Source organism: Protomyctophum parallelum (genome assembly GCF_964188405.1).
Source record: "Protomyctophum parallelum genome assembly, chromosome: 2".
Classification (NCBI taxonomy): domain Eukaryota; kingdom Metazoa; phylum Chordata; class Actinopteri; order Myctophiformes; family Myctophidae; genus Protomyctophum; species Protomyctophum parallelum.
The window spans coordinates 44,823,026-44,845,525 of NC_139699.1; positions in this window are offsets into that span (position 1 = coordinate 44,823,026).

Below are 22,500 nucleotides of genomic sequence, written 5' to 3' on the forward strand. Positions count from 1 at the left end.
CAAGATGTGGCCATTTGAATGAGTCTAACACTTTTCAGTTTATCACTTTTCAGACTCTCGTTTTTGACCCGTCACATTTATATAACCATATCATATTTTTCTAATGATGTGAACATGTCACGGAATATACCAATTGGAAGAGGAGCATTTCCTCTTTATCCAGAAAAAAAAATTATGTTTGTAGCATTCTGCATTCTGTAGATAGAGGCAGTTTTATACCTGCTCTGTTTCACCCCAAACATGCCTCCGTAAAAATGATTTGGTAGTTATTTTAATTTTTTTGAAGAACACTTCCATTTTGCCCATAACATATTTTCTATCATAGTGACAGAGACATACCATATATCAAATGAAAGCTATAATCATCTACTTTCACCAGGAACATAGATAGAATATCTATCATCTTTAGTTTTCAAGATGTGGCCATTTGAATGAGTCTAACACTTTTCAGTCTCACGTTTTTGATCATTCATATCAGGAGAAAACCACTTGTGAATATCCATCAAGCCGAATGGACTTGATCTTTTTATTTTTACACAACACAGGAAGGAAAAAGCTTCTTTACATAGAACAGACACATAAAATCAGGTGTGTGTGGCTGTGTGCGTGTGTGTGTGTTGTGTGTGTAAAGTTCTCAGGTCGACCCTGCACGACTGGCATTTGCATAGTCAGGCAGTGTGTGATAGTGGGCGAAGCAGATCTTTCGGTGCAGTGGCATACAACACGCAGCACACTGGTATCTCGTCTCACTCCGCTTGTTCTGCATTATGCAGACTCTGCATGCCCTCATTGGGTTCTGTTTTTTGGCACCGGGTGCCGGTTGGATCTTCACTGGAATATGGGCTGTTGCCAGAGGTGCGATGCTTGCAGAGAGCCTGGACCGAGGGTCGTGCTTTGGTGCCCTGGTTGCTTTGGTGGGGCTAGTCCACGCCTTGACCAGACTTTCAATGAAGGTCATCATGTCCTTCACAGCTCCCCGAGGATGTCTTTTCTGGTACAGGACGAAGGAATTAAAAATGCAGATTTGCAACATATAAAAGACATATTTGTTGGTCCATTTGTAGGACTTTCGGATGAACGGATAGTAGGATATCCGTTGGTCCATTTTGTCCACACCATTCATGCCATTGTTGTACTCCTTCACACAGATGGGCTTGGCAACAGTAAGCAGGCCTGTCTTCTTCTTCCATCTGCGGATGTCGACCATCTCATCCGGGTGGAAAGTTGTCACCATGCGGACTACCTTGGTGTCTCTCCATGCCAACGTCAGAACCGTGTCCGTGTGTCTCACGATTCTGTCGCCGACTGCCAGGGTGGAATTGGATGCCTGTGCCACTTCTGGTGGCGCCCCTCTGTTCCTTCGGAGTGTTCCGCAGACATGGGTTTTCATCTCAAGGAGCAGGTTGCACATGGCGACAGAGTTATAGAAGTTGTCCATGTACAATGTGTAGCCCTGGTGTTTTAGGCGTCCTAGGAGTGAGGGAACTATCTCAATCAAGAGACCAGGCTCTCCACAATAAGGCTGCATGTTGAATGCATATCCAGTGTCACTATCACAGACTATGTAAGACCTAATTCCATAACGAACTGGCTTATTCGGCGAAAAAACTTTGAAACCTAATCTGCCTCGAAACAGCAATGTCCCTTCATCTATGCTGATCTTCTGTGAAGGCTGAAACAGGGCCTGGAACTTTGTTACAAAGTACTCAAAGATGGGGCGAATTTTGTGGAGCCTGTCCTTTGGATCTGGAATGTTGTTGAAGTGGATGAAGCGCAAGATGTTCTGAAATCGGTTGCGAGCCATGACCTTGGCAAAGTATGGAGTGGCGGTGATCTCCTCTGTGGACCAGTAAAGCTCTAGAGCCGGTTTCCAAACTAGACCGGTCAGGAAAAAAAGGCCAAGAAAACTTTTGAGTTCCTTCCTGGTGACAGGCACCCAGTCGTGGGCTCTCGAGTGTGGCATGAAGGGCATTTCAGCAATGGACTTCTCCGCGTAGAGATTTGTCTGATAGACTATCATATCCAGCAGATCGTCAGTCACAAACAGGCTGAAGAAGTCCACTGGCTGGTCTGACTGTAGCAATGCAGCACCGTTGATCGGCCCAGGTGTAGCAGTGAAGGGTATGTCCTTAGGCTGCCAACGTACTTGCTCCACACCACGCCAGCCAGGAGACACTGGCTCCTCACGGACACTGCCCTTTCCCCGGCCTGTGAATCATAGAAATACAATATATGCATTTACAATAGGCCTACATGTATTTAGATAAAATGCAATACTGTTGTGACATCTGGTGGAGCTGTTGCCCCCGAGTACAGATAAGCGGTCTACACATGCCTACATGTATTTAGAATAAATAAGTAAAATAAATAATGTGCTGATGTATCCACACAGAAAACATTTAGGCAAAAATAATGAACGTGTAGTCCGATGAACAACCACTAGATGGCAATGATGCTCTTATGCTGGCAATTCTGATGAATAAAGTCACATGTGATGTGTAAAGGTTTTAGAAATAAAGCAAAACAAATGTATTTTCTCTTACCCTTGCCTTTGCCTTTGCCTTTGCCTTTTCCAGGCCTTGCTGGACCGGATCTGGGGGGTGAGGGTTGAGGCTGGCTGATCTCAGCACCTAGAAACATCAAATAAATAGATATATTTATTTATATGATGTGCAAAAAATTAAATACATTTACACAGTACACCAACTTGAATGTAACAAGTCTCACCAATTACAACAGGCCTACATGTATTTAGAATAATACATAAGTAAAATAAATAATCTTACCTCCAGACACAACACCTTCACCAGCATCGTCATCCTCAAATGCATCCTCCTCCCCAGAGCCTAGAAAAATAACACATTACATAAAAAAACAAATCAATTTTCACTTTTGGAAGACATTTTACCCAGTCAAATAGCATTCACATTCAGTCACGAGTGAGATCACAATAAAAACGAAAACTTACTGGCAAATGCATCGACTCCGTGACGCACAGGCGCACTCTGATAGAAGGGGCTGTCCCGGCTCTTATGTAGCGGTTGTCTGAACGGTTTCCACGTCAAGTCCATGGGATCATCTACTTCATCGTTGTTATCAGATTCTGTAGAAAGTAACACACCAAAAATAAGATTTATTGACGTATAATCACGCGCGCACACACACACACACACACCCACAAAATAAGCTTTATTGACGTATAATCGTTCAACATGCGTGTATAGAAACATACACTCATTCAACGATTAGCTTTATCACACACACACACACACACACACACACACACACACACACACACACACACACACACACACACACACACACACACACACACACACACACACACACACGATTCCCCGTCATTGAATGAGTGTATGTTTCTATACACGCATGTTGAACGATTGTACGTTCTCTCTGTGTGGCGGTGGCAAGCGACACGATCCTCGTTCCACTGCATGGTTCCCTGTTCCCTCGCTCAAGCAGTTTTGTTTTGTGATAATGGATAGATCGCTCAACGTTTGGGGGCCTCGACCAGCCCCCAAACGGTGAGCGATCTATGCATTACTTACGAGGATCATAAAGTCGTGTCGCTCGCAAACCGCCACACAGAGAGAACTCGTTCTCTCACAGAGAGAACTCGTTCTCTGAGAGAACGAGTTGAACTCGTTCTCTGAGAGAACGAGTTGAGAACTCGTTCTCTGAGAGAACGAGTTCAGTGGAACGAGGATCATAAAGTCGTGTCGCTGTTCGCCACCGCCACACAGAGAGAACGGGGGTGGATTCTAACAACAAAATAAACGAAATAAATAAACCATGATATATGCACCAACCTGATGGATCGGACTTCTGAGAGTTGTATGGACTTTCCAACACGTCCCGGTCGGTCAGGGCTCTTCCACTAGTGGCCCTGGGTGTAGAAAAAGTGGACGGTATGCCCCTATTCTCAGGGGTAGTCAATGGCTCAGCTGGTTCTTCATCCGACATCTCGGAACCCGTGTCGGCGTTGGGGAGGGGAGCATAATAGTCAAACATGGTTGCCTGACCACGACCCGCCGCGTTCGGGAGACGCTTACCCCGGGCTCGGCCTCTTCCACGTCCACGGTTCGGAGCACTGGGTCCTGGGACTTGAATGGAGGCTGCTCGCCCGACACCACTTTGCCCAGGGACCGGGCTAGCATTACGGCTGCGGGCAAGTCCAACTAATCGCTCGCTGACACGGCTAGGTGGAGTAGGTGCAGAGACTGGAATGGAGGCTGCTCGCCCGACACGACTTTGCCCAGGGACCGGGCTAACATTACGGCTGCGGCCAACTGAACGCCCGCGGGCACGGCTGGGTGCAAGACCAGAGGCAGTTCTCCCAACACCACTCCTCACAGGAACAGGGCTACCTTCACGGCTGCGGAGAGCGAAGCGATCACTGGCTCTTTTAGGACGATTTGGACCAGGCATTTCACTACTGCACGCACACTACACGGATACACTTTCTTCGATCTCTCTCTCGCTCTCATGCGACTTCTCAGTTCGTACCTACTCCCACAAAGAAAACGTGAGAAAATTGCCTTTTTATATTGTTTGTGTTTTGATTGCAAATCCCTTTCATGTGGTAGGGTTGTACTGCCATGTGGATGCTTGTTTTGGGTTACAATGTATGAGCCATCAGCCAACACAGCGCCATCTCTTTTGATGGAGGAGACGTTGTTGTTGCACGTGTAGCTGTTGTTGTGATCACGTGGTCTATGGTTCCCTTTGATCGGCAGTTTATTTTGGTGTCAAAGTGACCCACTGCGGACCACTGTGACTCACTGCGGACCACTGCTAGCCTTTGATCAACCATCCCTTTGACTAGGTTGTTTTTGAACTCACTATTTCTGACTTTTTTTTTTTCACAGAAGTCTGAGATTTTGTGACGGGCTGGGGAAGTGTCCCATGTAATGTATAGACAAATAATAGCAAAATGTCGGGTTTAGCTTGTTCGGCAGCTATTTATAGTGTATTAAAAGTCGAGAAAAACGTTTTCAGCAGTCAAACTGGGACATGTAGTGTCTTAATGAGAATGCTAAATTGTGACAGCTTGTTGATGATTATGAATGTTTTATGACCTAAAAAGATCTAACTTTTCTGTGTTGATGCGCTGAAATTTCACCCACAGATACAGTGAGAATAGCAGATCTATAAGCTCACGCAATGCGTCGCAATACGTGTCTACATATAGGGAACTACTGCTGGTCATCTAAAGATTGGCTTATAGGAATGTGACAAAAACAAACAAAAAATACCCATGAATTCAAGTCTTCATGGGGTGAGTAAATGGATAGAAAAAAGCTAATTTTGGTGGTGAACTATCCCTTTAGCGTTTTCATGAAAAGAGGCGGGTGGGATTGGCAAGTAAATAGAGGATAGAAAAGAAAATTGTGGGAATGTTTTCAGGTGTATTTACTGTAGTGTGTGTGTGTGTGTGCGTGCGTGCGTGTACGTGCGTGCGTGTGTACGTGCGGGTTTTCCACACATGGAAATGAGCAGCAGGCAGACAGGTTAGAAGATAAGGCTTCCTTAGCTTTAATTGACCCAGTGTGGATATGCTCCAGTGAAGCATGCTGCCATGCTATGCTAGGATCGGCGCTCTATCTCTCTATCGGTACATCTCTCCTCTCTCTGTCTCTTCTTCTCTTTTCTCTTCACTGTCTTTGCTTGTTTTCTCACTTGTTCCCGGCCTGCAACTTCTCCTTCTCTTTGTCTTTAACACTCACGCCTCGCACACGCTCTCGCACGCAGGCACGCACGCACGCACGCAGGCACGCACGCACACACACACACACACACACACACACACACACACACGTCTCTTACCCCGAACATGACAGCAGTGTGTTGGTGGTGCTGGCATGAAATGCAGATGAAGTTTGGGCGTGTACTGTACGACTGACACTCGACGTAGTTGACAGAATAGTATACATACACTAACGGAGCACTGGTAGAAAAAAAAGAAAAACACAGCATATATTTTCTGACAGCAGCAGCAAAGGATTTTAATCTGCTTGCGTCATCTTTTTTTTTTTGTTTTTTCTCGTTTCTTATCCTACAAACTTGTATCTACAATTTACAATTTAGGAATTTAGCAGATCAACTTATGTGTACAGGAACTTACAAACTGCTTGAGCTGTGAGATGATGATATTATGACATGAACCGTATAGTTTGATTGATTGAATTCTTTATTAGACAGAAATGAGTACAGTCAAACATATACTTGGTCTAACAGTGTAACACCAAAAACGTCCTTGCAGCCTTGTTTCCATTGGGGATTTTTTTGTTGTTTATTTGTTTATTTGGATCCCCATTAGCTACTACCTTAGTAGCAGCTACTCTTCCTGGGGTCCACACATAAAATACATTACAATTACATCATATGAAAAACAGTTACAAAAATTAAATACAACTAAATATAAAACAAGTGATTAATAAATATTACATCGCAACTATGAATACCATTTCAGTTTGAGTAGCCTACCGTTACAGTATGAAAGATTTTGAACAGTGTTCAATGACCATCATCAAAAGCAAGTGACATGAGATATGTCTTTAACTTATTTTTTAAATCTGATTTACTTGTTGCCTGGCTGATTGATTTGTGATGGAAGACTAGGTACTGTATTCAATTCATAAACATAAACATAATTTCAATGAGCAATACATCACATGAAAGCTTACATTATGCAGTTTCATAATATGTAAAAAAAAATAAAACTGAAAAATGACCATGGCCCCCTTTTGTGTCTCAAAACACTGTACTCGGTCACAAATGATCATTTAAATAGAAAAAAATAAACCAATGAAGTTCTACAAAGTAACGAGGTAAACATCAAACCTAGTATCTGTCCAAATACAAGCTCATTTTGAACGTGTGTGAATCCAACAAGAGACCATACGAATCTTGACTTAAGTTAGAGGAGGGAGTTTGGTTTCAAACTACAGATCTACATGAGATAGAAATGGCAGCCGTACGTAACTTATAGGAGGTTATATGCGCATGCATAAAGTGAATGGAAAATCGTGTTGCAAATCGAGTGGCAAAATGAGTGACAAAGTGACTTTAATGTTGTTTATTGTCGTTTAATGCAATCAAATACAACGTTTCTGTGTGGATGTATGGGCTGTCAAGGCCAGCAAGTAGTTTTTTTGCCACTCGGTAGGCGTTCCTGCATAACTTCCTGGTTTGATGATGATGTCACGTGCATACCCATAGATATTTAAAACAAAAATAGATGCCTCATTGGCCGCTGCAGTTCGTCGTAGCGATGTGTGTTGAAGGAGAGGCGGAAGAATTTACACTGTGATCAAGTGATTACTATATGGCCAATCACAACGACGCATTTTCCGGGACTTATCAGACCCGAACATGCGCTACTGTGTGACGCATGCTCATGCTTCTACTGTGTGACGCATGCTCATGCTTCTACTGTGTGACGCACGCTCATGCTTCTACTGTGTGACGCACACTCATGCTTCTACTGTGTGACGCACACTCATGCTTCTACTGTGTGACGCACGCTCATGCTTCTACTGTGTGACGCACGCTCATGCTTCTACTGTATGACGCACGCTCATGCTTCTACTGTATGACGCACGCTCATGCTTCTACTGTGTGACGCACGCTCATGCTTCTACTGTATGACGCACGCTCATGCTTCTACTGTGTGACGCACGCTCATGCTTCTACTGTATGACGCACGCTCATGCTTCTACTGTGTGACGCACGCTCATGCTTCTACTGTGTGACGCACGCTCATGCTTCTACTGTGTGACGCACGCTCATGCTTCTACTGTGTGACGCACGCTCATGCTTCTACTGTGTGACGCACGCTCATGCTTCTACTGTATGACGCACGCTCATGCTTCTACTGTGTGACGCACGCTCATGCTTCTACTGTGTGACGCACGCTCATGCTTCTACTGTATGACGCACGCTCATGCTTCTACTGTGTGACGCACGCTCATGCTTCTACTGTATGACGCACGCTCATGCTTCTACTGTGTGACGCATGCTCATGCTTCTACTGTGTGACGCACGCTCATGCTTCTACTGTGTGACGCACGCTCATGCTTCTACTGTGTGACGCACGCTCATGCTTCTACTGTGTGACGCACGCTCATGCTTCTACTGTGTGACGCACGCTCATGCTTCTACTGTGTGACGCATGCTCATGCTTCTACTGTGTGACGCACGCTCATGCTTCTACTGTGTGACGCACGCTCATGCTTCTACTGTGTGACGCACGCTCATGCTTCTACTGTATGACGCACGCTCATGCTTCTACTGTATGACGCATGCTCATGCTTCTACTGTGTGACGCACGCTCATGCTTCTACTGTGTGACGCACGCTCATGCTTCTACTGTGTGACGCACGCTCATGCTTCTACTGTATGACGCACGCTCATGCTTCTACTGTATGACGCACGCTCATGCTTCTACTGTGTGACGCACGCTCATGCTTCCGCGGGGCTTCGCAAGGAACCTCTGGAACGTTGTGCCCTCTCTTGAGCACATACAGTACTACTGTACGCTCCAGAGCCGGAAAGGGCGTCTACGTTTATATGTCTATGTGTGCATACCCTCTATACAGTAGGTATAGAGGGTATTTAATCCATTTTGGGCGGGAACCCCTTTTGGTGTTTTAAGCGTTACGTTATACTTTAAAAATAGCAGATCTACAAGCTCATAGCGCGCCACCGAGTGGCGTGCTGCAAGCTTGTAGGTCTGCTATTTTGAAAATGTGGTGCAAATCTTTGAATATATATTTCAGAGCGAACATTTTTAACTAAAATATTTCCTTCTGGGGGGGTCTCTGGAACAACATATTTTGAGATGGGGGTCCGTGGCCCAATAGAGATAATTCCGGGGGTCCTTGACATGAAAAAGGCTGAGCACAACTGACATAGAAACATGGGTTTTTCTGAAAACTATTAGGATTTAGAAGCGTTCTCAGTCCAAAATGGGTTAAGAGATGTGCTTCGATGCTTTCTAGATGGAGGAATCACCAGCCATGCAGGGATCCTTAATCCCGGCCTGAATTGTTGTAATTCTTGTATCCATTTCAATAGAATTAGGCTTGGTTATCATCAGAAGCAAGAGCTGCTCTGTTAGCCTGTTTGTTTTATGGAACAACACCAACAACCATCTGTCTCTTTCTGGTCTGTGTGAATATAAGAGACCCTATACTTTGTATGTGCTACTGTACATACAGTTGCAATTTGGATCAAGCTAAGGATTCATCTTAGAATGCTTTTTTTGAGTGGTGCAACCACTCCTACAACCAGCTTGCAATGTCCTCGTACCTGTTTGTGTGTGTGTCTGTGAGAGCACGAGTATGTGACTTAATAATAGCAGTAGGGGGCGCCAGAAACAGTGAGAGGGGTAGTGTCTCTAATGAGAGAGAGTGAGAGAGAGAGAGAGAGAGGGGGGGGGGGGGGGGGGGGAATTGCACCACTCAGTTCACACGTGTGTGATTTTTTATATGAAACTGTATCAGCCAGGATTTATGGACTCACTTTTGTCATTAATCCTGATCTGATGAGCAAATATCTTTGAGGCTTTCTCCTCATGTTCACATTATGAGTGTTTTTTTTTTTGCTTTGAGAATGAGTTTCTCTGTTTGCTTTAGCGTACAAGTAAATTGTATTTGGTTTGTATAGGGATATCCTCTGTTTATAGAGGTCAGGAGAAAGGATATCCTCTGTTTATAGAGGTCAGGAGAAAGGTGGGCATGAGTGCTGCTGATTTAATTGTAACACGAGATTCAATTTTAGATTTGATACTGTAGTGAGCTATACAGTATATGAGAGCATGATGGTGACCTAAGGAATGCCTTTATGGTCTGTCACACAGTGCCAGCAGAGATGCCCTGGGTTAAGTTAGGTGTTCATTTGTGTCTTGATGTATACTGGACGAGGCTGATTGGTTGAGATGTGGTAGAGTGACTGTTGATGAAGAAGTAATCAGTAGAGTATGCCTGGTGAACCGAAGAGGGAAAACAGATAATGTCTACCTGTAGGCTATAGGCTTTAAGAAGTGGCGCTTCTTAGGGCCATGGATCTAGAGCACTGGTTCCCAAACTATTTCATGTCAAGGACGCCCAAATCAACACTCCCATTAAAAAAAATATATATATATATATAATATATATATATTTAAAAAAGAATATATATATATATGCCAAGGACCCCAAAAGAGAAGATTTTTTTACGGCTCTAGTAACAGTGATTTTCAACGATTTTCATTTCAAGGGACCCCAGTTTGACATGCATTAGGCTACGGACACCCATTTATTGGCATTTATATCTCTCGGAACCCCAATTTTTATTTAACTCAGAGTGTACAAATGGAACCAAATGGACGCATTGGGGTCCATTTGGTTCCATTTGTACTGCACTCTCTGAGTTACACACCCATAAAGGTCTAGGTGTGTTTCCTATTTATCATTTAGTTTAAGGACCCCCTGGAACTCTCTCAAGGACCCCACTTTGGGAAACACTGATCTAGAGTTCCAGGCAACTCAAGTAATGACTGCAGAACGTCCAAGGATTCTGAGGGTGGTGAAGGGAGTGATTTGCAGTGATATCTATACTGTAGCTCAGGCCCGGATTAACAATGGAACTTAGTGGCGCTTAACCCATTTAATTTTAAATTTATAATAAAATCTTCAAAATCCTGACAGTTTTCTGAAATAACTCATGTTTCTGTATCAGTGTGGTGCTCAATATTTCATGTCAAGGACCCCAAAAATGATATGTAATATGCCTCCGCCCCCCCATCTGAAAATAAAGAAAGCAAAGATTTGAGTTAAAATGTTCACTCTGCAATAATATATATTCAAAGATTTGAGGCCCATTTTTATTATTTTTCAAAAATAGCAGACCTACAAGCTCATAGCGCGGCACCGAGTGCAGCGCTATGAGCTTGTAGATCTGCTATTTTTCAATAGAACAAGACTATATTTCAAAGAGGTACAGCTGTTGCTTCCATCTAAACCCTATTCACATTTCAACGTAACCTAACACAGAAACCCCCGCTAGTGTTTTTGGTCGTCCTATACAGTTTCTTAACCACTCGGTTGGGAGGAGAGTCAAAAATAGCAGATCCAGTCGCACGCTCGTTCATTCACTGGGGCGCGCGGACGCAAAAAAAGTGACGTGCTTAATTGTGTCACGCGTGGAACGTTTTATTTGACTTATAGCGCCACGGCTCTGGGACTATAGGGGTCGATCCGTCACTGCTGCATAGCTGTGCACTACCCGGAAAAGAAATCCCTGTTAATTTTCCTCGTAGACTTTTCAGAAAGTATTTATTTAAAGACGTTCACGCCGCGGACAAAGCCAACTCTTGTCGTGACAAATCATGACAATAAACAATTTTTTTCGGGCCGAACAAATAATTAGAAAGAAGAAGAAAACGGCAGGTTATACAACACTATTTTTATTGTTTTTCTTCTTTGTAATTATTTGTTTGGTCCAAAATATTGTCTTTGTTGTCGACTCGAGTTGGCTTCGTACGACGCTTAAAAGGTCTTTAAATAAATTCGTTTTGAAATGTCTATGGCAAAAAATGTATTGGGAACTATTTCCTGGGCCTGGCGTCGTCATGAAAAAGGGTGGGGCTGCGACGCTCTATCTATACCCCACCTGATAATAACTAATAATATAATAACACGCTATATTTATATTTCCAGTAAGAGTATCCAGTTCTTGGAGGAAATCCCCAGGTGGACCTGCGTGGGGTACAATGGAGCACAATGGTATATCCCATTTTGGGCGGGAACCCCTTTTGGTGTTAGCACTATGTTATGCTTTAGCTATTTAAAAATAGCAGATCTACAAGCTCATAGCGCGCCACCGAGTGTCGCGCTACGAGCTTGTAGGTCTGCTATTTTTTGAAAAATCGAAGAGCGACTGACATAGAAGACATTTTTAGAATCTGAACTCAGGTCAGAATGGGATATAGAAAGAGAGACAGGCTGTGTAATTGAGCGATGTCGCTGCGGTGAGGCTGCCGCTGCGTGGCTGCTGCTCCAGACAACTGGGCAGGATAAGTGCACAGCGAGTGACTGACAACAGGTGTGCTTGATTGATCAACTGGGAGAGTGTGTGTAGCAGGTGTGTCTAATGAGCCAATCAAAGTGTGTGGCAATGATAGAACAATAGACCGATATCTATCTATCTCTCTGTTATCCTTCTGTCCATATGTCCGCTGTATGTGTTTCTTGTATAAGAACTAAGATGCCACATTCTCCCAGTAGGAAAGAAAAACAAGATTATCGAATTTAACATAACATTTTTAAATATGGCACCTAGCAACTGTGAGTCCCAAACATGTATATTATACGCATATCCTTAAGATTATATTTCCGTTAAACATCTGATGGGGGGGATTGTATGAGACATAAACTTGTTTTTAGATACTTTCTTGTCAGGGTCAATATTCACAGTATAGTATGCGTTGTCTGAAAGCGTATATATACCTGCTTTCCAGTGTGTGTGTGTGTGTCTGTGTGTGTGTGTGTGTGTGTGTGTGTGTGTGTGTGCGAATGCGCGTGTGTGTGCGTGTGTGTGTGTGTGTGTGTGTGTGTGTGTGTGTGTTTGTGCGTGTGTGTGTGTGTGTGTGTGTGCCTGTGTGTGTGTGTGTGAGGATATAGGCACACAAAATGGAAAAAAGAAAATTGCACAGGTATGTAAAACAAACGTGTCATTAAGCGGTTTGGAGCACATGCATGCACGCTTGTGTGAATGTCTGGTCCCTCATACTGCTCACTAATATATGCTGGTGGGGGGTGTGGTGGGGGGCTCGTAGGTGGGGTTCGTTGGGTGTACAGGGGGTTTGGGACTGCGGGGAAAGGGGGGAAGCAATCACAAACACTTAAAGCCGGGAATGGCCTTGATGTCCTGCACTAAGCAGCCATGTGTTGACTGATGAGCCTGTTAACCCTGGTTGAAACGCACCCAGCACGGGGGATTAGACAACATGGCCGCTCCAGGCCCGTTTTGCATGCGGATTGTTGCATATTTAATCTGAGGTGTGTTGAGGTGCTCGGAAGAAGTAACCCCCCCCCCCCCCCCCCACACACACAAGTCTCTGTTTCTCATTATAGATGTGTAATAGCACCCCGAGGCTGGGGGGGGGGGGGGTCTTAATTCTCCATCCCCCATAGCACGAGTCTTAATCTCACTATAGCCTCCGTCCCATACCCCCACCACCACCACCACACACCCTCACACACACAATCAAAGAGCCTGATCCCCATACCTATATTCTTACAGCTGCGGGCCCATCCCTCAGCCCTGCACCCGTCTGTTTTTCTCTGCTCTATCCATCTCTCTCTCTCTCTCTCTCTCTCTCTCTCTCTCTTCAAATCCATTCCTCTCCATCTCTCCATCTCCTCAGAGATGGAGAAGGAAAGGACAACGATGTCGGCGGAGAAGGACGGAGCATTGTTCTCCGCTATCTCTCTGACCACAATATAGAAACAAGCCCTACCGGGGGGGGGGGCTTTGTCGCGTTATATCCTTTCAGCATTATACCTTTTACTCTATACTGCCTGTGCTGTTAATAAGCATGTTATCAAATTAACTGCTCGTGGCGGAACGTTCCGCCAATTAGAATTCAACCGGCAACCGCTATTGGCGGAACGTTCTGTCAGATAAGCTTTATTATTGATATCAAACCGGATCGCCGATTTCTTCTTTTATTTTGGCTTGGCATTTCCTTCTTCAGCGATCCTATATAGGCCGGTTTTGCGCATCCGCACTTCTTGCATACAGACGGACTAAAAAGCTGAATAACTCTAAATCTACGGAGCTCTTCATGGTTTTGATAAAACGCGCGGCGTTCGGGAGGTTTATCCGGTGATCCCGATTGGAACATTGGCGCTTTCTAGAGCAAGGATGGCTTCATTTTAGGTCACTAGCTTTGACGCTGGAGTGAGTGTGGAGCTATAGTGGCCCTCTGGAGTGAGTGTGGAACTATAGTGGCCCTCTGGAGTGAGTGTGGAACTATAGTGGCCCTCTGGAGTGAGTGTGGAACTATAGTGGCCCTCTGGAGTGAGTGTGGAACTATAGTGGCCCTCTGGAGTGAGTGTGGAACTATAGTGGCCCTCTGGAGTGAGTGTGGAACTATAGTGGCCCTCTGGAGTGAGTGTGGAACTATAGTGGCCCTCTGGAGTGAGTGTGGAACTATAGTGGCCCTCTGGAGTGAGTGTGGAACTATAGTGGCCCTCTGGAGTGAGTGTGGAACTATAGTGGCCCTCTGGAGTGAGTGTGGAACTATAGTGGCCCTCTGGAGTGAGTGTGGAACTATAGTGGCCCTCTGGAGTGAGGAACTATAGTGGCCCTCTGGAGTGAGTGTGGAACTATAGTGGACCTCTGGAGTGAGTGTGGAACTATAGTGGCCCTCTGGAGTGAGTGTGGAACTATAGTGGCCCTCTGGAGTGAGTGTGGAACTATAGTGGCCCTCTGGAGTGAGTGTGGAACTATAGTGGCCCTCTGGAGTGAGTGTGGAACAGCTTACATCACTGTCTTCACCTCTGCGTCGTCAACCCAGCGCCGTGCGGGGCGGTCTGCGACTATACTGGCCAATCACAGCGCGGCCAAATTCCTATATACGCCGAGCATATTTCGAGTTCTCTCGCTCTGTGTTGAAAGTGGAAGTGTGAAAGAAAAATAACCCTTTCCTGGTATCGCATCGAACAAGGGAAAGTATACCATGCAGCATGGACAAAAGACGCTCAGTGGCCACCGCAGGGAAACAAGAACACCACAGGTCTCTCTCTCTCTCTCTCTCTCTCTCTCTCTCTCTCTCTCTCTCTCTCTCTCTCTCTCTCTCTCTCTCTCTCTCTCTCTCTCTCTCTTATCCCATTTAGGCCTGACGTTAAAAAAAAAAGTTCGCTCTGAAATAATATACAGTCCAGTTTTGTCTGTTCCTCCCTGGTATTGATAGGTATACCTTTCAAAACCTTTCAGGCCAAAGGTATACCTATGGAAGCCACACCTTTGATGGGTGGGCTTTATAGTCTTAAGGAGTGTGTTTTTTTCACCCACTGTGTAATACAATGAATGGACAGTAGGTGGCAGTAGGACAGAGGCCAGAGCAACTATATATACATTCCAGCTTCAAAGATTTGTGCCGCATCTTTACGATTTTTCAAAACTAGCAGATCTTCTATTTTTCAATAGCTAAAGTATAACATAATGCTTAAAACACCAAGGGGGTTCCCGTCCAGAATTGGTTATTCACGGAGAAAAAACAACACGGAAACAGTGGCCAAACTATACATGTCTACTAAATATACTGTATAGCTCTCTGAACCTCCCGTATACTGTCTGTCTGTCTGTCTGTCTGTCTGTCTGTCTGTCTGTCTGTCTGTCTGTCTGTCTGTCTGTCTGTCTGTCTGTCTGTCTGTCTGTCTGTCTGTCTGTCTGTCTGTCTGTCTGTCTGTCTGTCTCTTTCTTCAGAGGATGTCATTTCCATGTATCTCATTGTTGCTTTATAAGAAAACATCTTGTGTGTGTGTGTGTGTGTGTGTGTGTGTGTGTGTGTGTGTGTGTGTGTGTGTGTGAGCGTGTGCGTGTGCGTGTGAGTGTGCGTGCGCGTGCGTTTGTTCGCGCGCGCGCGCGCTTGTTTGTGTGTACCACAGACCCCTGCTGTGAGTGTAATTTTCCAATCTGTGTGACGCCCCAACATCCACGACCACTGCGGAGAGAAAGAGAGAGTTGTCGGAAAAAACAGGAACAAAGTGCGTGCGTGCGTGTGTGCGAGCGCTGCGTGCGTGCGTGCATGCATGTGTGGGGCGGGGAGGGGGGTCGGGTGGGGGGGGGGGGGGGGGTTAGGCGGGATGATAACAAACGCAGCTCAGATTTCACAGATGCATATTTCATCAATCATGTGAATAAGTTGTGGTGATTATGCATGGAGCTGGCAGGCTGATTACCATACAGCATAAAGGCAGCTTTCTTATCTCTCACACCCTGATTAGTTTTTGTCTGGAGATAGCCTCTGCCTCTCTCCACGCGCACACACACAAACATGCACACTCACACGCGCATATATATATATATATACAGACCCCATGGCGCACACACAAGATCGTCGCACTCATGCCTGATGTTATACTTATAGGTTGCAGCAGCAGCCCCACCGGAAGTATATATCAGATCTATACAAGCTCACAACACTGAGACATGTTGTGAGCTTAATAAATAGGCTATATACACAGCTCAAAGCTTTTATAGATCTATTTGTATTTTCGGTTAATTTCTGGACACAGAACCAACTTTGTGTATGCCGTATGTCCCCGTCGTTATCTTTATATATATAGATGCATGCTTCTGCACACATGTAAACACAGGCACATGCACAAAATACACGCACTCAAACAGACAATGCAATGTCTCTCCCCTCTCCTCTACTGCACACCCACGCACACACACACACGCACACACACACACACACATACACACACACACACACACACAAGCCCCCAGTGAGCTCGATTCTACACAATTTCTTCTAAATCATGACCGTTTTCTGAACCCCCCCCCAATTTTCTACTGTATGTCAGTCTTTCTCAAACATTTTCATGTCAAGGACCCTCAAAAAGATATGTAATTGGCCACCGACCCCCCATCTGAAAATATGTTGTTCCAGGGACCGCCCAGAAGCAAAGTTTTGCGTTAAAAACGTTCGCTCTGAAAGAATATATATATATTCAAAGATTTGAGCCACATTTTCACGATCTTTCAAAAATTGCAGATCTACAAGCTGCTATTGTAGATCAGCTTACGGCCAAGCTACGTACACCAAGCCTTTCAGTGGGCGTTTACACGAATACGCATACACGCAAATTTAGGTCCAGTCCTATTTTAAGTGCGCGAACGCGGGGTTCGCGTCTTAGCGTAAACACGCACAAAACGTGCACGAAAAGCCTGGTGTGTAGCCCGGCCGTAAAGTACAACATAATGCTTAAAAACACCAAAAGGGGTTCCCGCCCAGAATGGGTTAACTTCATCAGGACACAAATTATACCTTTCCATAGAATTATGGAATTATGTAGAATTATGGAACCTTCTACATTGTATACACACTCATACGAGGAAGAGTGTTTGTCTGGTCTCTGAATGCTAGTGTGTGTGTGTTTGTGTGTGTGTGTGTGTGTGTGTGTGTGTGTGTGTAGCTGCGTATGAAAGACCTCACTTTGTGACTCCACCAAGGAATTAGAAATGACTCTCTCTCTCTCTCTCTCTCTCTCTCTCTCTCCATCTGTGTCTCCCCCCCCCTCTCTCTCTCTCTCTCTCTCTCTCTCTCCATCTGTGTCTCCCCCCCTCTCTCTCTCGCTGTCTCTTTCATATATAATGTAAAGTCATTTGCCCAGCGCTGCGTGCGTGCGCCGTGTGGCCGGGATCTGAGCAGAGCAGCCGGGACGCATTAGGAGCCTCCCTGACAGCAGCCTGGGTGAAATAAGTGAAATTAATGGAGCTCCTTTCATGTCGGACAAGGCCGCGGCACCCCTTTCACACTGCGTACAGTCAGAGAAAAGTCAATACTTTTTTATTACTCCTCGCTTGCCCTACATTCCCCGCTACAAGTGCTCTGCTCGCTAATTGGTTTCAGCTTGCAGAGAGAGGGAGAGAGAGAGAGAGATGGAGAAAACGAGATGGGAGAGAGAGTATGCAACCGACAGAGAGAGAGAGGGAGGGAGAGGTCTCCATCCCAAAGAAAACTGAAGCAAATAAATCAATCTCATATTTTTCTCTCCGTTGTATTTCTATTTATTTATTTCATTGAGTATAACGCAGAAGTGGAGGGAGGGAAAGGGACAGAGGGGAGTGCTGGTTAGAGACCGGGGGGGACGGGGTGGGTGTTGGTCCCCCAGGGGCCTGTTAATGGTGACGAGTGGTTTAAGTGGTCCGGGGACTCAAGCTATATAGGAGGTCATCCCATGGCTGGGAGGGTTTCTAACCAGCAACCTCACCTGAGCCCTGAGGCACAACCTTATACATATATGTTGTGTTTAGAGGTAAGCATTTTGATTATTGTTAGAATGACACTGTGTAATTGTGTGTGATTGTGTGTGCGTGCGTGCGTGCAACATTGTGTAGAGTGTTTGCGTGCGTGCAAGTGAGTGAAACTAAAACCAACAAGCAAACTGTTGCATTTCAGCTATCATGGGCTGTCTGTCTATCTGGAGGAGACTTAGGGCTGCATTTAGCGTGTCCTAAGTACCAGGTCTTATTACTTAACTTAAGACCTGGAGGCGTGGTCAATGCCATTTGGCTATTCTGAGTGGCCAAAGAGCATTGACCACGCCTCCAGGTATTAAGTTAAGTAATAAGACCTGGTACTTAAGACACGCAAAATACAGCCCAATGTTTCATATGTCCTTTTACTTTCATCTTTGTCCGACAATTTTCTCACCATGATACCTCTGAATCCAAACTCTAATTCACATTCACCATGATACCTCTGAATCCAAACTCTAATTCACATTCACCATGATACCTCTGAATCCAAACTCTAATTCACATTCACCATGATACCTCTGAATCCAAACTCTAATTCACATTCACCATGATACCTCTGAATCCAAACTCTAATTCACATTCACCATGATACCTCTGAATCCAAACTCTAATTCACATTCACGTGCAATCTACAAAATCAGATTGTGCGCGCATAAGACATCTTTTTTTGGTCCGGTTGCTATAGGCAACATATCCGTCACCTCCAGCACCAGGATGTATGCACACGGCCCTGCATTTAAATCCAGTCAAAGCCTCATAACTCTGAAACTGCGTGCGCTGTCTGTGCTTTAGACCAGGGGTTCTCAACCCGTGGGTCGCGACCCCTTGGGGGGTCCCCAATTTTTTTTTCTTTTTCTTTATATATATATATATATATATATATATATATATTAGGGCTGTTAATCGATTGAAATATTTAATCTGATTAATCGCATGATTGTCCATAGTTAACTGTGATTAATCGCAAATTAATCACATATTTTGTATACGTTCTAAATATACCTTAAATCAGTGTTTTCAAGATTTTTCATATCATAGCCCATTATTCATTCTGCATTTGAGCCACGGACCACCATTTGATGACATTTAGCCTTCCAGACCCAAACTAAAGAACTGTATTGATGTTGGCCAATGGTACCATTACGAGAGATAACAGGCCATGTTGATCAAAATAACATGTTTAATAACAATAACAAAATAACAAGTTTTCTAATTGTGTGAGAGGGGGAGAGAGGCGGGGCTCACTGACTGCCTGCATTCACATGCATGCGTCTCTCAACCATTCTGTCAAACTTCACAGTGCGTTAATCGAGTGTCAAAAAAATTGTGCCGTTAAAAGGATTGTGAGTTAACTAGTTAATAGTGCGTTAACTTTGACAGCCCTAATATATATATATATATATATATATATATATATATATAATTATTATTATTATTATTTTGCAACTGAATGTCTGGAAAATGGAAATGAAGAGTTTACAACATGCATACACCTTCCATAATGATTATATCTGGTTTCAGTATTTATTTATGGTGTATTGTCTCTATTATTAAGGTTATTGTAGCAGTACATTTATATTGGGGGTCGGGAGGGGGCGGGGCGGGGGTCCCGAGACATTGCCAAAGCATTTCCGGGGGTCCCCGGCCAAAAACGTTGAGAACCCCTGCTTTAGCCGATCCATCCGAGGTTCGGATGTCATTTGTGATTTTGTCTCGCATCGCTCCCGACATGTTAACGTTTCTTTAAATAATGTAATATTTTAAATACTGTACTGTACTGTAATGGCCACACTGCACATACAATAAATCTAGGGGTGTGGCTAAGAATCTGGGGGTTGGACTAGGGGTGCGGCTGAGAATAAAACCCGTAGGTACCTTTCAATTCCTATAGATTCTGATTTGACGTCCAGGCAAAAATGAAGGGAACACAACTGTATCCTGTCCACGCTATAGCATGGATCTGCATTTTTTGTTATGAAGACTAAACTGAAAACTGTTTTTTTTATATACAGTTTCAGTAGTGTTTGGAGAAAGGATGATGTCGAATAGCACAATTCACGCATGCCCATTGTTTCTTTTCTTAATGACGTGGAAACAGCAGTAATGATAGGTCGTTTATGTTTGGTTAAACAGCAGTAATGATAGGTCGTTTATGTTTGGTTAAACAGTAGTAATGATAGGTCGTTTATGTTTGGTTAAACAGCAGTAATGATAGGTCGTTTATGTTTGGTTAAACAGCAGTAATGATAGGTCGTTTATGTTTGGTTAAACAGCAGTAATGATAGGTCGTTTATGTTTGGTTAAACAGCAGTAATGATAGGTCGTTTATGTTTGGTTGAACAGCAGTAATGATAGGTCGTTTATGTTTGGTTAAACAGCAGTAATGATAGGTCGTTTATGTTTGGTTAAACAGCAGTAATGATAGGTCGTTTATGTTTGGTTGAACAGCAGTAATGATAGGTCGTTTATGTTTGGTTAAACAGCAGTAATGATAGGTCGTTTATGTTTGGTTAAACAGCAGTAATGATAGGTCGTTTATGTTTGGTTAAACAGCAGTAATGATAGGTCGTTTATGTTTGGTTAAACAGCAGTAATGATAGGTCGTTTATGTTTGGTTAAACAGCAGTAATGATAGGTCGTTTATGTTTGGTTAAACAGCAGTAATGATAGGTCGTTTATGTTTGGTTAAACAGCAGTAATGATAGGTCGTTTATGTTTGGTTAAACAGCAGTAATGATAGGTCGTTTATGTTTGGTTAAACAGCAGTAATGATAGGTCGTTTATGTTTGGTTAAACAGCAGTAATGATAGGTCGTTTATGTTTGGTTAAACAGCAGTAATGATAGGTCGTTTATGTTTGGTTAAACAGCAGTAATGATAGGTCGTTTATGTTTGATTAAACAGCAGTAATGATAGGTCGTTTATGTTTGGTTAAACAGCAGTAATGATAGGTCGTTTATGTTTGGTTAAACAGCAGTAATGATAGGTCGTTTATGTTTGGTTAAACAGCAGTAATGATAGGTCGTTTATGTTTGGTTAAACAGCAGTAATGATAGGTCGTTTATGTTTGGTTAAACAGCAGTAATGATAGGTCGTTTATGTTTGGTTAAACAGCAGTAATGATAGGTCGTTTATGTTTGATTAAACAGCAGTAATGATAGGTCGTTTATGTTTGGTTAAACAGCAGTAATGATAGGTCGTTTATGTTTGGTTAAACAGCAGTAATGATAGGTCGTTTATGTTTGGTTAAACAGCAGTAATGATAGGTCGTTTATGTTTGGTTAAACAGCAGTAATGATAGGTCGTTTATGTTTGGTTAAACAGCAGTAATGATAGGTCGTTTATGTTTGGTTAAACAGCAGTAATGATAGGTCGTTTATGTTTGGTTAAACAGCAGTAATGATAGGTCGTTTATGTTTGGTTAAACAGCAGTAATGATAGGTCGTTTATGTTTGGTTAAACAGCAGTAATGATAGGTCGTTTATGTTTGGTTAAACAGCAGTAATGATAGGTCGTTTATGTTTGGTTAAACAGCAGTAATGATAGGTCGTTTATGTTTGATTAAACAGCAGTAATGATAGGTCGTTTATGTTTGGTTAAACAGCAGTAATGATAGGTCGTTTATGTTTGGTTAAACAGCAGTAATGATAGGTCGTTTATGTTTGATTAAACAGCAGTAATGATAGGTCGTTTATGTTTGGTTAAACAGCAGTAATGATAGGTCGTTTATGTTTGGTTGAACAGCAGTAATGATAGGTCGTTTATGTTTGGTTAAACAGCAGTAATGATAGGTCGTTTATGTTTGGTTGAACAGCAGTAATGATAGGTCGTTTATGTTTGGTTAAACAGCAGTAATGATAGGTCGTTTATGTTTGGTTAAACAGCAGTAATGATAGGTCGTTTATGTTTGGTTAAACAGCAGTAATGATAGGTCGTTTATGTTTGATTAAACAGCAGTAATGATAGGTCGTTTATGTTTGGTTGAACAGCAGTAATGATAGGTCGTTTATGTTTGGTTAAACAGCAGTAATGATAGGTCGTTTATGTTTGGTTAAACAGCAGTAATGATAGGTCGTTTATGTTTGATTAAACAGCAGTAATGATAGGTCGTTTATGTTTGGTTAAACAGCAGTAATGATAGGTCGTTTATGTTTGGTTAAACAGCAGTAATGATAGGTCGTTTATGTTTGATTAAACAGCAGTAATGATAGGTCGTTTATGTTTGGTTAAACAGCAGTAATGATAGGTCGTTTATGTTTGGTTAAACAGCAGTAATGATAGGTCGTTTATGTTTGATTAAACAGCAGTAATGATAGGTCGTTTATGTTTGGTTAAACAGCAGTAATGATAGGTCGTTTATGTTTGGTTGAACAGCAGTAATGATAGGTCGTTTATGTTTGGTTAAACAGCAGTAATGATAGGTCGTTTATGTTTGGTT